Source organism: Hevea brasiliensis, chromosome 2 (genome assembly GCF_030052815.1).
Source record: "Hevea brasiliensis isolate MT/VB/25A 57/8 chromosome 2, ASM3005281v1, whole genome shotgun sequence".
NCBI lineage: Eukaryota > Viridiplantae > Streptophyta > Magnoliopsida > Malpighiales > Euphorbiaceae > Hevea > Hevea brasiliensis.
The window spans coordinates 122,097,120-122,108,882 of record NC_079494.1 but is presented as its reverse complement, the minus strand read 5'-3'; the positions used below and the strand labels follow the sequence as shown (position 1 = coordinate 122,108,882).

Genomic DNA, 11,763 nt, shown 5'->3' with positions numbered 1-11,763 from the left:
AGCACAATTTTCATTAAGGAACCATGGCCAAAAACTGACCAAAACTTGGTGAAACAATTGACCAAAGTGAATTGATTGCAGGCTGCCACTGCACTAAACTGACCAAATGAACAGTAACTGTTCATTTGGTCATAACTCGAATTAGACAGCTCAAATTGACCTGAAATTTGGCTAGGGATTAGAGGGAATATAGATCTAAAACTTTCATGAAGAACATCACCCCAAATTATTCCATTAACCCATTCAAATTATTGAGCAAAGTTAGGTTACTAAACCTGCAACTCAGCAGAATTTTCAGTGAGCAGCAATGTTTGGATGGCTATAATTCCCTCTAGAAAACTCGGATTTAGGCGATTCTTGAACCGATGGAAACCTAAGACATAGTAAAAAATTTCATATGAAGAAAGTGAGACCAAATTATGAACTTAACTTGATCAAATTATTGACCAAAGTTGGATCAAAATCTGCCAGAACCCAAAATACTAGTATGAACATTACACGTGAACAGTAAACTTATTTTGGCCATAACTTGAGCTACAAAACTCCGATTGAGGTGATCCAAAAATGAGAATATACTTAAGACAATAAGAAACATTTTCTATGAAGGAAGTTTTGTTAAATTCCAACAGTAGATCGACCAATGGAATAGTACAACTTCGGAGAATCAAAACCGAAAATTGGCAATTTTGCCAAAATGACCTAAGCTTTGAGAAAATGACCAAAACCAACAAGTTTAATGACCAAAATGTGGTATGTGGGTGAAGTTGGAGTTCCCATACCTATTAAGCCTTAGAAAGTCAATAATTTGACTTGAATAGTGCAGTGAATAGTAACCCAAAATATAAAATTTCGAGAACGTCGAATTTAACACGTTAGAGTTAGGTAAATGTGAAGTTAAGTTTATTTTGGATTTATTTTAAGTTTTAGTACTGAAACATTGGAAAATTTCGTGTTTCAGTGGAAAAGAATATTGGGACATAACCCGAGGAGTCGAGTCAAGGCCAACAGGCGACTCGTTTGAGGTTTGTGCACAACATATACTTTTATAATCATCTTTTGCATATCGTTTTGAATAATATGAAATATCATATTATGGCATTCTTATGATGTTTGATCTAAATTGTTGAAAGTTATTATGTATATTTGAAAAGACAATGTTTAGCAAATTATTAAGATAAGTTTTGAAACCACAGTGTCATGACCACATATTTGAACACCTCACTAGCACGACTAGTGGGGGTAATTAGTTTTGAATTTTGATTCCTTCTCTGGAGAAGTGTTGAGGTGTGCCAGTAGAAGAGGATGTGAATGGATATCCATATATTTGAGCTAGCTAGCCTTGTGATATGATTTCTCTTTAGCCTCTGGCTATTGAGATTCATGTGATTTCTCTTTAGCCTCTGGCTATTGAGATTCTATTTGTTTCGAATGGCGTGATCTAACTGTGGGTTTTATGAAATGTGTTTTGATACTTTGAAATGAACTTGGTTTACATGTAAAATCTCACAATGCATGATTGTATTTAATTTTCATGTTTAGCCAAATTTTTGAATGAATGTGCTTTAAGCTTTGCATAAAGATTATTTTAGTATATTGTGCACCACTGAGTCCTAGTACTCAGTGATAGCTTTATTCTTTGCCGCAGATCAGAGACTAGAGGAAGCGTGAGAGTCTTTGAAGTGTGTGAAGTCATCAGCTTGAAGCCTTCGGGTATAATTTATACCCTAACTGTAAATACTTCTTTTGATGTATATATTGCACATAAATGTATGGACATGTAAAAATGGGTCTTGAGCAGCTTGTACACAAATTTGTATGAAGTTTGTAATAAAGTTTAGTTTATGTTTCTTTTGATATAAATTTGTAAGGTTGTGTATAAATTATTTTGTTTTTAATGAAATATGAATAATATTGATTGACAGTATTTTGAGAACTATTGAACTTGTGAATTTTGAGAAATTGACTGAGTTTGATTGTGAAACCGAAGTAGTGGTTGAGAAAAACTTTTAGAAGTGCTTTTTACAGGTATTCGAAGAACGGTTTTCTCAAAATACAGAGGAAACTCTGTCAAAATTTTTATAAAATTTGCGGAAAACTAAAATGGCCAAAAATATTAATTAGTTTTAATTTCAACTAAATGTTTTTAATACTTATTAGAAATGCTCACCACTTGTCAAAGATAAGAAAATTGTTTTAAAATCCCTTGTAGGGTACTTAATGAATTATCGGTAGGTGAAGTTCGGTAGTTCATTAGGTATTCTACGGGATCATGTTATGCCTTACAGAGGGGTAAGGTGTGACATGGGAAGGTCTCAAGGAACTCAACCCATTTTGCATGACGCCTACTCAACTTATTTTGCCCCTTGATATGCTTCAATGACTCATGATTTGTGTGGATGACAAATTGCTTTGGCCAAAGGTAATGTTGCCATGTTTCCAAGGCACGTACCAATGCATACAACTCCTTGTCATATGTAGAATAGTTTAAAGCTGCTCCATTAAGCTTCTCACTAAAGTATGCTATTGGTCTCTTATCCTGCATTAAAACGGCTCCAATACCTATACCTGATGCATCACACTCAATCTCAAAAGTCTTAGAAAAATCAGGTAAAGCCAACACAGGAGCGGAACATAACATGTCTTTAATTTTGTGAAAAGCATCATCTTGTTTCTGTTCCCAAACAAAATTAACATTCTTTTTGACAAAATCATTCAATGGTGCTGCAATGGTACTGAAATTCTTAATAAATCTTCTATAGAAACTAGCTAGTCCATGGAAACTACGCACTTCAGATGCAGACTTTGGAGTGGGGCAGTCTCTAATAGCTCTAATTTTTTCATCATCAACTTCAACACCACTAGCACTAATGAAAAATCCTAAAAAGACAACCTTTTCTATGCAAAATGAACATTTCTTCAAGTTAGCATATAATTTTTCCTTTCTCAACACATCGAATACAGCTCTTAAATGATGCATATGTTCATTCATGCCTCTACTGTAAACCAATATATCATCAAAATAAACAACAATAAATTCTCCAATAAAAGCATGCAACACATGATTCATCAATCTCATAAAAGTGCTAGGAGCATTAGTTAGCCCAAAAGGCATCACTAACCACTCATATAGTCCATGCTTTGTTTTAAATGCAGTCTTCCATTCATCACCTACTTTCATGCGAATTTGATGATATCTGCTTTTCAAGTCAATTTTGGTAAACACACAAGCACCACAAAGTTCATCCAACATATCATCCAATCTAGGTATAGGGTGGCGATACTTTACAGTGATTTTGTTGACCGCCCTACAATCCACACACATGCGCCATGTGCCATCTTTCTTTGGTACCAAAAGGACAGGTACAGCACAAGGACTCATACTTTCTCTCACGTAACCCTTAGCTAGCAATTCCTCAACTTGCTTTGTAATTCTTTGGTTTCTTCAGGATTAGTTCTATAGGTGGACGGTTGGGAATAATCGCTTCAGTACAAAATTAATCAGTGCTCAATCCCTCGAATATGTGGTAGTCCGGTGGCATCTCCTCGTATCACATCCTCATATTCTGCAAAAGGAGACAACAACACTAGGCAAATTGGGGTCAAGGTCAGATGTGGATAAACAAGAGTCCTTAAACACAATTAATAACATTTGCTTGTTGGCAAACATGGCATTCCTCACATCTCTTCCTTTAGCATACAAGCTTAATTTTCTCTCCCCTCTTTCCATGACTCTCCTTTTGCACAAGTTTCACCTTTTCAAGCACTCTTGGAATGTTTTTCTCTCTTTTATTTCCTCACAACCACCCTTGTCTTGCTCACTCACAACATTTTCAGTCAATTTCTTTTCACTCCTTCTTTTTTCCTCTGCTCTCTTTTCGGCCACTCTTGATTTTACCTCACCCATTGCTTGCTTAAGCCTTATTTGGTCTTCATAAATATGTTTTGGTGTCATAGGTGCCAAAATGATTTTCCTTCCATTCATTTCAAAAGAATACCTATTTTTATACCTATCGTGGATCACCTTTCTATCAAATTGCCATGGTCGGCCAAGTAATAAATGGCCAGCTTACATTGGAACCACGTCACACATAACCTCATCTTGATACTTTCCTATTGCAAAGGAAATCAGCACTCGTTTTGTTACTTTCACCTCACTGCATTCATTCAACCACTGCAATTTATAGGGTCTAGGGTGTTTCAAAGTCCTCAACCCTAATCTCTGCACCAAAATAGTACTAGCAACATTGGCACAACTTCCCCCATCAATGATGACACTACAAGCTTTGTCTTGGATAAAACACCTTGTATGGAAAATTGTTTCTCTTTGCAATTCATCACCAACGTCCTCCTTTACTTGAGTATTTAATGCTCTCATAATCACTAGAGCACTTCCTTCAGCAGCATATTCCACCTCTGCATCCTCCTCCCCTGAAGATGTGGAATCACTAACAATTTCCTCCTCCGTTTCTATCTCACCATTTTCTCTCATGACCATGACTCTCTTGTTAGGGCATTAAGAAGCTATGTGTCCACTACCCAAACACCTAAAACACTTCACATCTCTATTTCGGGTAGTAGTTGCAACCTCCTTTCCTTTACTTTCTACAAATTTCTTCTCCACCTTTTTTTCCTTTTCCTCATTTCTCTTATATTTGCTAACAGCATTTTCCCTATCCTCCTTCTTCCAGTTAGACTTCCAAGATGAAGAAGTACCTGCATTTCTCCAAATTTTGACTTGCTTTTAAGTTGCCTTTCTACCTTCATAGCCATGTGGACCATATCCTCCAACTCAACATAGTGATGTAACTCAACAACATGAGCAATCTCCTTGTTTAGCCCATTCAAGAATCTAGCCATGGTGGCTTCTCTATCCTCCTCTACATTTGCTCTAATCATAGCAATTTCCATTTCTTTATGATAATATTCAACACTTTTAGAACCTTGAGTCAATCTTTGTAACCTCTAATGTAGCTCTCTATAGTAATGACTAGGAACAAATCTCCTTCTCATTATAGATTTCATCTCCCCCCAGGTTGCAATTGATTGCTCATAATTTCTCCTTCTACTAATCAACACTTGATCCCACCATACCAAAGCATAATCAGTAAATTCTACTGCTGCTAACTTTACTTTATTCTCCTCTGAATAGTGATGACAATCAAACACAGCTTCTACCTTCCTTTCCCATTCTAGATACACATCCGGATCATTTTTCCCTTGGAAAGAAGGGATGCTCATTTTAATACTTTTGATATTGTCATCTACCCTTTTCCTCTCTTCTTATCCCCCTATCTCCATTCCTCCTATCTTCAGCTCTTCTCTCATATCTACCCCTCCTAGGTCTTTCAACCTCAAAATCATAGTTATCAACCTCATCTTCATCAGATTCAACTATTGGAGGTACAAGATCCCTTCTATTTGGCCTTCTCTCATTTTGCCTATCTCTTTGCTCCAATCTTTCCAACCTATCTATGATTCCATTGCACACAACATTCATTCTTTCAAATTGTTGTCTGACAGCCTGCATGTAGAATGGATTTTCACATTCACCCTCACTACCATCACCCCTTATAGACTGTTTTGACACTGCAAGAAAATGGTTAGTGTAAAGAAAACACCTCACTCACTCCCTTACGTGTTTACACTCAACAGGGGACACTCCACTCGTGTTTAACTCAACAAGGCTTTTCCCCTCTTATGAACTCACCACTCTGTGCTTTTTACCTCTCTTGGCTATGTCCACAAGTTCTTATCAAACTCAAGTAACTCAAACCAAGACTGTACTCACAAAAATTTAACACACAATAAAATTCTTGAACGTGACGGATCAAAACGAGTAAAAAAAAAAAAGCAATAATGTGACTCAAGAAATCAAGAAAAGAAAAGCTCAAGTATGTAAATGTAATGCAATAAGGAATCAAGAAAGAAGACACCAAAATAAAAGAGTAATGTGTTGGAAAAGTGACAACCTAAAGAAGTGATATCAAGCTTAAATATCCAAGTTTGCCACCAACTTATCACAATTACCAGCAGTTCACACAATACACCAAGAATTGCATAAATTTAGGATCACCAAGCAAACGAGTGTATTTTGATCTGAAATTGAGTAGGCAAATGCAACCCAATACTGACTAATTGCTGCTAGAATTTCAGGCTTTTCTTGACAGACTTACTATGTAAATCAAATGTAATCGTGTCTGCCGCAAAATTTTGGTTCCCCACACAAATGGATGAATTTTAAGCTGAAATTTAATCTGGGAACTACTGATATGGGGTATAAACACCCTGTAAATTTTCAGGCATTTCTGGGTCTATTTGCTATGTGAACTTAATTTGATCGGATCTGCCGCAAAATTTTGGTTCAGTAGGCAAACAATATCAAACAACCCCCAAAATTTACACCCAACGTCTTAAACACACCCAAATAATGCTGGTAAAGTTTCAGGCCTAATAGGTAAGTCGAACTCAATGACCCAAATAATCTCTCATGCTTGATATCAAAATGAAGGAAGCAAGATGGATAGCTAGAATAATGACTTTGGCTTGATTAACCCAAAACCCTAAGACAAACTCAACAAAACAAATTTTTAAACAAACAAGTCATACTAAACCCCAAGAGCCAATTTCGGTCAAGCATACAATGAACAAAAATGTGAATAACAGAAACACAATAAGAAGCAAAATAAGGTTTAGCAAGAAAGAACCAGATGCAAGATGAAGAAGAAGAAACAAATATGGAACTAGAGCCAAACAGCAAATATGAAAAAGGTAACAAACAAAAAGAATAAGAAGCAAATAGAGAATCTACCTTGTTTGGACATCCCTTTGCTCTGACACCAAAACTGATGTGAACCTTCAAGCAATTGGTAACTTGAAAACCCACATTCAAGAATTAAATGAACAATATGGAAAGCACCAAATCAAGATGTATGAATTTGAATCTTTGAACCAGCACAATCAGATTGTTGTGTAATTCAAAGAAAATATCAGAAATGGGATTCTTGACCTAATTCATATGGAGAATGAATAAACCAAGAATATTATGCACATTAAACCTTGCAAGATAAAATCTCAGCAAGTTAATGAGCTTCCCAAGAATAAAGGCAACAGCCAATTTACTCACTAAAGGAGCAGAAACAATCTCTCATTAATATTCAAAGTGTGTCCTCCACTCTCTCATTACACTTGTATTTATAGCCTCTTGGCTTCAAAGCTAAAGACAAAAATATCCCTACTTTAATAACAGCTGTAAGAAGCTTTAAGTCTAAACAAAAATTAATTTATCAAAAGACTAAAAACTCTTACAAAAAGTAAATTTAATACAGCAGCAAATAAGGGCATTTAAGTCCAAAAGAGAGGTGGTTATAACAGATGAAATATTCCTTGAAAAATGTGCCAGCAGATGCATATACATGGGTTGGATCTGGTGCATGCATGTCCACAGGTTATTCCATGTAACCTAATGCTCCACATGACACCTGGTCACTTCTAAGCTTAATTTTCACCAAATTTAATTCTTTATAATTTTCTTCATGTCATTCCAGCTTATAATCCTTACTTCTTATGATTTCACAAATTAAATTCTGAAGTGATTTAGCTCTAGCTCTAGTAATTGGACCTTTGATGAAATCATTTGGTGTGGATGTAGCTTGATTCTCATCAGTTGCATTCCACTGTTTATGATGCATTAGGTTTAGATAGCTATAAAAATTTATACTTAAAATTGGTATTTTACTATCTGAGTCAAACGCTCACTCCTGTTCACCATATTTTTTCAGGCTACAGGATAAGACATTTTTCACAATAACCTGTTCATGTTCTCGCAGGTTATGAAAAAATTACTTAAATGTATTATTATTATTTAAATTTACAATTTAGAACTCCGCATATACTAGTAGTAGCATTAATCCTGTCAGTGACTCCATTAATTTAAGTTTTTGTATTAACAAATGAAACATTTTTATAAGTTTTAAATAGTTTGTAAATGATATAACAGGGTTGAGCTAGACTCCTCTAATTTTAGTTTCTGATAATTACTAGGTTAAGTTGACACAAAATAAAATTATAATAATTTAATTTAAATTATTTTATATGCATATTGGGCCTAAATTATGGGCCTGGTCATGGGTTTAAGAACAGTAAGACTTACTACGGGCCTTTGAGGCTTTATACTGGTCCAAGTCCTAGTGCCAGTCCGACCCATAGGTTAGATCGTGACAAATAACAATAATTATTATAATTAAATAACAATTAATATTATAATAAAAATATTTGTTTAAGATAAATAAAAATAAAGCAACATTAAAGTAACTTAAAATTTATTATAGATATAAAGGGGGAGACAGTTAAGCCACATACAAGCTCTTAAAAATAAATATCACATGATAAACTCTTGAAAAAATTTAACTTGCTTTCATATACAGAGATTGATTTAATCACTTTGTAAATTTCACATAAAAAAATTAAAAAAAAGAAAGAAATATCCATGAGAATCTCTAAATCATTAATTTCGATAAGAATATCCTTCGTCCTAGTTTAATTTAATTCAGCAGCTAAAAGATATATTATTCATTTAATAAATTTAAGTTTAAGTTTTTACTATTCTAATCTTAAAAAAAAAAAAAAAAATTCCCCTAAATCACTTGCAAGTGAGCATGGAATATAGAGTGAATCAAGAAAAGAAATAAATTACTCAATAAAGAACGAATAATAGATTACCAAAGCATGATCAGCCTGTTTGGCGATATTAATGCAACTGATATTAAAAAGTTCCGTGAATAAATTATGCCACCGAGTGTATTTTGTTTTCCTTGGGGGAATAACAGACAATATGCCTTTTTAGTGCAAAAATGTTTGGCAGATGCACCTAATTTTCGTTGTATTCGTTGAACAAATATTTAATTTCTAATAATACAAAGAATAAAAGCAAGGGCAAAGTCATAAATGACTATCCTGTAGTTTTATTTTTTTATAAATAGAAACGTATTTAATTTTTCCACACTTTCCTTTAAAAAAATTAAAAAAATGAAAAGAAATAAAAATCTTTTAAATAATTAATAACTTTTGGTAGATCGCTGTTAAAATTAAAATTGATTAAAATTAAATTGATTAAAATATGTCATGAATTGTGTAACACCCTGAAATTTTAATTTTTATGAGCATTTTGGTATTTTAATTTTATTTAAATTTTAGGAATTTTTTTGAGATTTTTTCGGATTTTAAAAATCGGGTTCGATTTTCCGAAAATATAAACTTTGATAATTTTTAAAAATTAATTTAAAGACCACGTGGCAAAACTAAAAATATATTTGGAGTCTACGTATTTTTCTGAGTTTTATGGAATTTTTTCGGAATTTTTGGACCTCGTTTTCGGTCCCGAGGCAGAGTAAAAATTCAAAATTTTGTATTTCGAATCGAACCGGCCGAATCGAACCGGACCGGATCGGACCGGTCGAATCGGACCGGCCCTTTTCCTTCTTCCTTTTTCTTTCCCCGCGCGCGCGTCCCTCTCCTCTTCTCTCTCTCTTTTCTCTCTCCTCCCCTCCCCTCTGGCCACCGCCTCCTGCGTCCTCCTCGGCCGCCTCCCGGTCCCGGCCAGTGGCGCCTGAATGGCGGAAAGCGCGCGATTCCCCCTGCCAGCGCCGCCCGACTTCCACGGCCAAATCCGGCCGATCCGGCCACCAATTGGACCGGGTCTTGGCGAGAGCTTTCCATAGACACCAAGAACGCCGAAATCCATCGAGCGGATTGTCCGATTTTTGCTCGGGAAGATTTTAGCCCATTTCGATTTTTGGGCTAGATTTCTCGAAAATCGTGAATCTCACGAGAAAACCGAGGCCACCAGCACGCTCCATTCGTCGAGAGCTTCGCAACGACATAAATTTCGAATTTTTCCGACACCGTTTTTCGGTGGGTCCCACGGAACTTCGCAGTGTATTTTCGAGCATTAAATGAGCTTAGAAAATTCTGAAAAATTTATGTACTAACCCGTGTTATGGGCTTCGTAGGTATCCTCGATTCGCGGAAATTCGGCGATTGGCCAAGATGCAAATTTCGGGCGAACCAGGACTGCTTCTGGAAAAGTCTCGGGTGGGCGAGGTTTTGGCTAGCCCCATTGTCGACGTCGAGCGTTCTCAAGTCGGAATAGGCCAAGGTAAACACGAACCTTGTTTTTACGTAATTTTCTAGTGCGTAAATAGGATTAAAAATCCATACAATAATCTTTGAAGCTTAGAAAATTATTATTGTTTTTGCAAAATCTTAGTAATATTGCTAAGGACCGCGGGGCAAAGTTTTATAATTTTTAGAGCTTGTTTGGGCAGTTTTTGCAAAAATGATCAATAATAAGGACTAAATTGAAATTTTGCGTATTGTGATGGATGACTGATTTGATGGGCCCAGGAGGGGCTGTGTGATATGATTGAACTGTTGATATATGGATTGTGAGTATAGAAGTGTGTTTTGAACCCTTTTGCAGGTTGGGTAGGTCCTAGGTATAGGGGAGACTCTGCCGGATTTTCGGCACGACTTAGGACGTAATTGGTCTTTTTCTTTGTTTGTATTGAGTCAGATTGTATTAAATAAATGTAATATGATTGTCAGGTGAGCCGGGACAGCCTTCTTCCTCCGCCCAGCCGCCACAGTAATTTGTCGTCAAGTCTGTGAGTAAAATATTAATTTTAATTGTAATTTCGATATTATTATATGTTCAGTATGCCCATGCATCACTTATATGCATATATTTATTTAGTTAAACTCTAGGCACGATTTATGTTGCATTCATAACTGTTAATATGCTATGGATGTTGTTGTGGTAATTTGGAGCAGTGTGCGTGCGTTGGCGTGCGTGTGATGTGGTGTGGACTATGGATAGGACGGGGTAGTCACGGCTTGAGTAATTCGCTGGGACCGCGTTTCTTGAGGGTAGTCACGGCTTGAGTAATTCATTTGGGACCCTCGATTTGTTTTTTAAGTGGAAGTCCGAGCTTGAGTAATTCGCTGGCACCAGGTTGGATTTAAGAGAGCTGTATAGGGGATCAGCTCCCATATGTTATGATTGATACTACAGGGTGTGTGAGTGCTCCAAATTACCTTTTTGATGCTATGATGTGAATTTATTGCTGATGTTGCATTTCATTCCACAGGTTGCATGAGTTTTAGATAGTTATAGAGATTATGGTTAAAATTGATATTTTACTCTCTGAGTCGAACGCTCACTCCTGTTCAAAAATTTTTACAGGCCACAGGAGGATATTTATTCTGGGTTAACCTGCTTTTATACTTCGCAGGTTGTTTATCGATATTTGTGTAATTTTATTTACTCCTAGAATTTCCGCATGTGTTAGCAGTAATTATTTGAATTTGGTCTGTAATATTATATTCATGTTGGACCTGTAAACTTAATATTTTAAGTCTGTTTTGATGGATTGGATGAGGGAGCTGAGCTCCCATTTATTATTATGTTGATGAGTATGTGGAGGGTGAGCTGAGCTCCCCAATGGATGGTTTATTGTGTTTACAGGTCGGGTGAGTCGAAAACTCCCCGTTGGAAAGTCCATTTTATGGCCGGACTCTGTCCGTTTGTTTTCTTGAAATTGGGCCCAAATGGGCCTTAGAGTTGGGTCAATGAATAGTTAAGGCTTACTACGGGCCTCGGGGGCTTTAGGCTGGCCCAGGTCCTAGTGCCGGTCCGGCCCATAGGTTGGGTCGTGACAAATTGAATCAAAACTGATAGATTTAATTTTATTTAATTATGAATCAAAA

The 11,763-nt window shown here is 36.1% G+C and overlaps 1 long non-coding RNA gene across 1 annotated transcript; it reads left to right on the top strand.

Annotated features, from left to right (window-relative positions):
* The first annotated feature begins 10,269 nt into the window (after positions 1-10,269).
* LOC131170726 (uncharacterized) lies at positions 10,270-11,460 on the top strand. Its single transcript, XR_009141491.1, has 2 exons — positions 10,270-10,661; positions 11,240-11,460. It is a non-coding gene; the product is annotated as an uncharacterized LOC131170726 (long non-coding RNA).
* Positions 11,461-11,763: the final 303 nt, after the last annotated feature.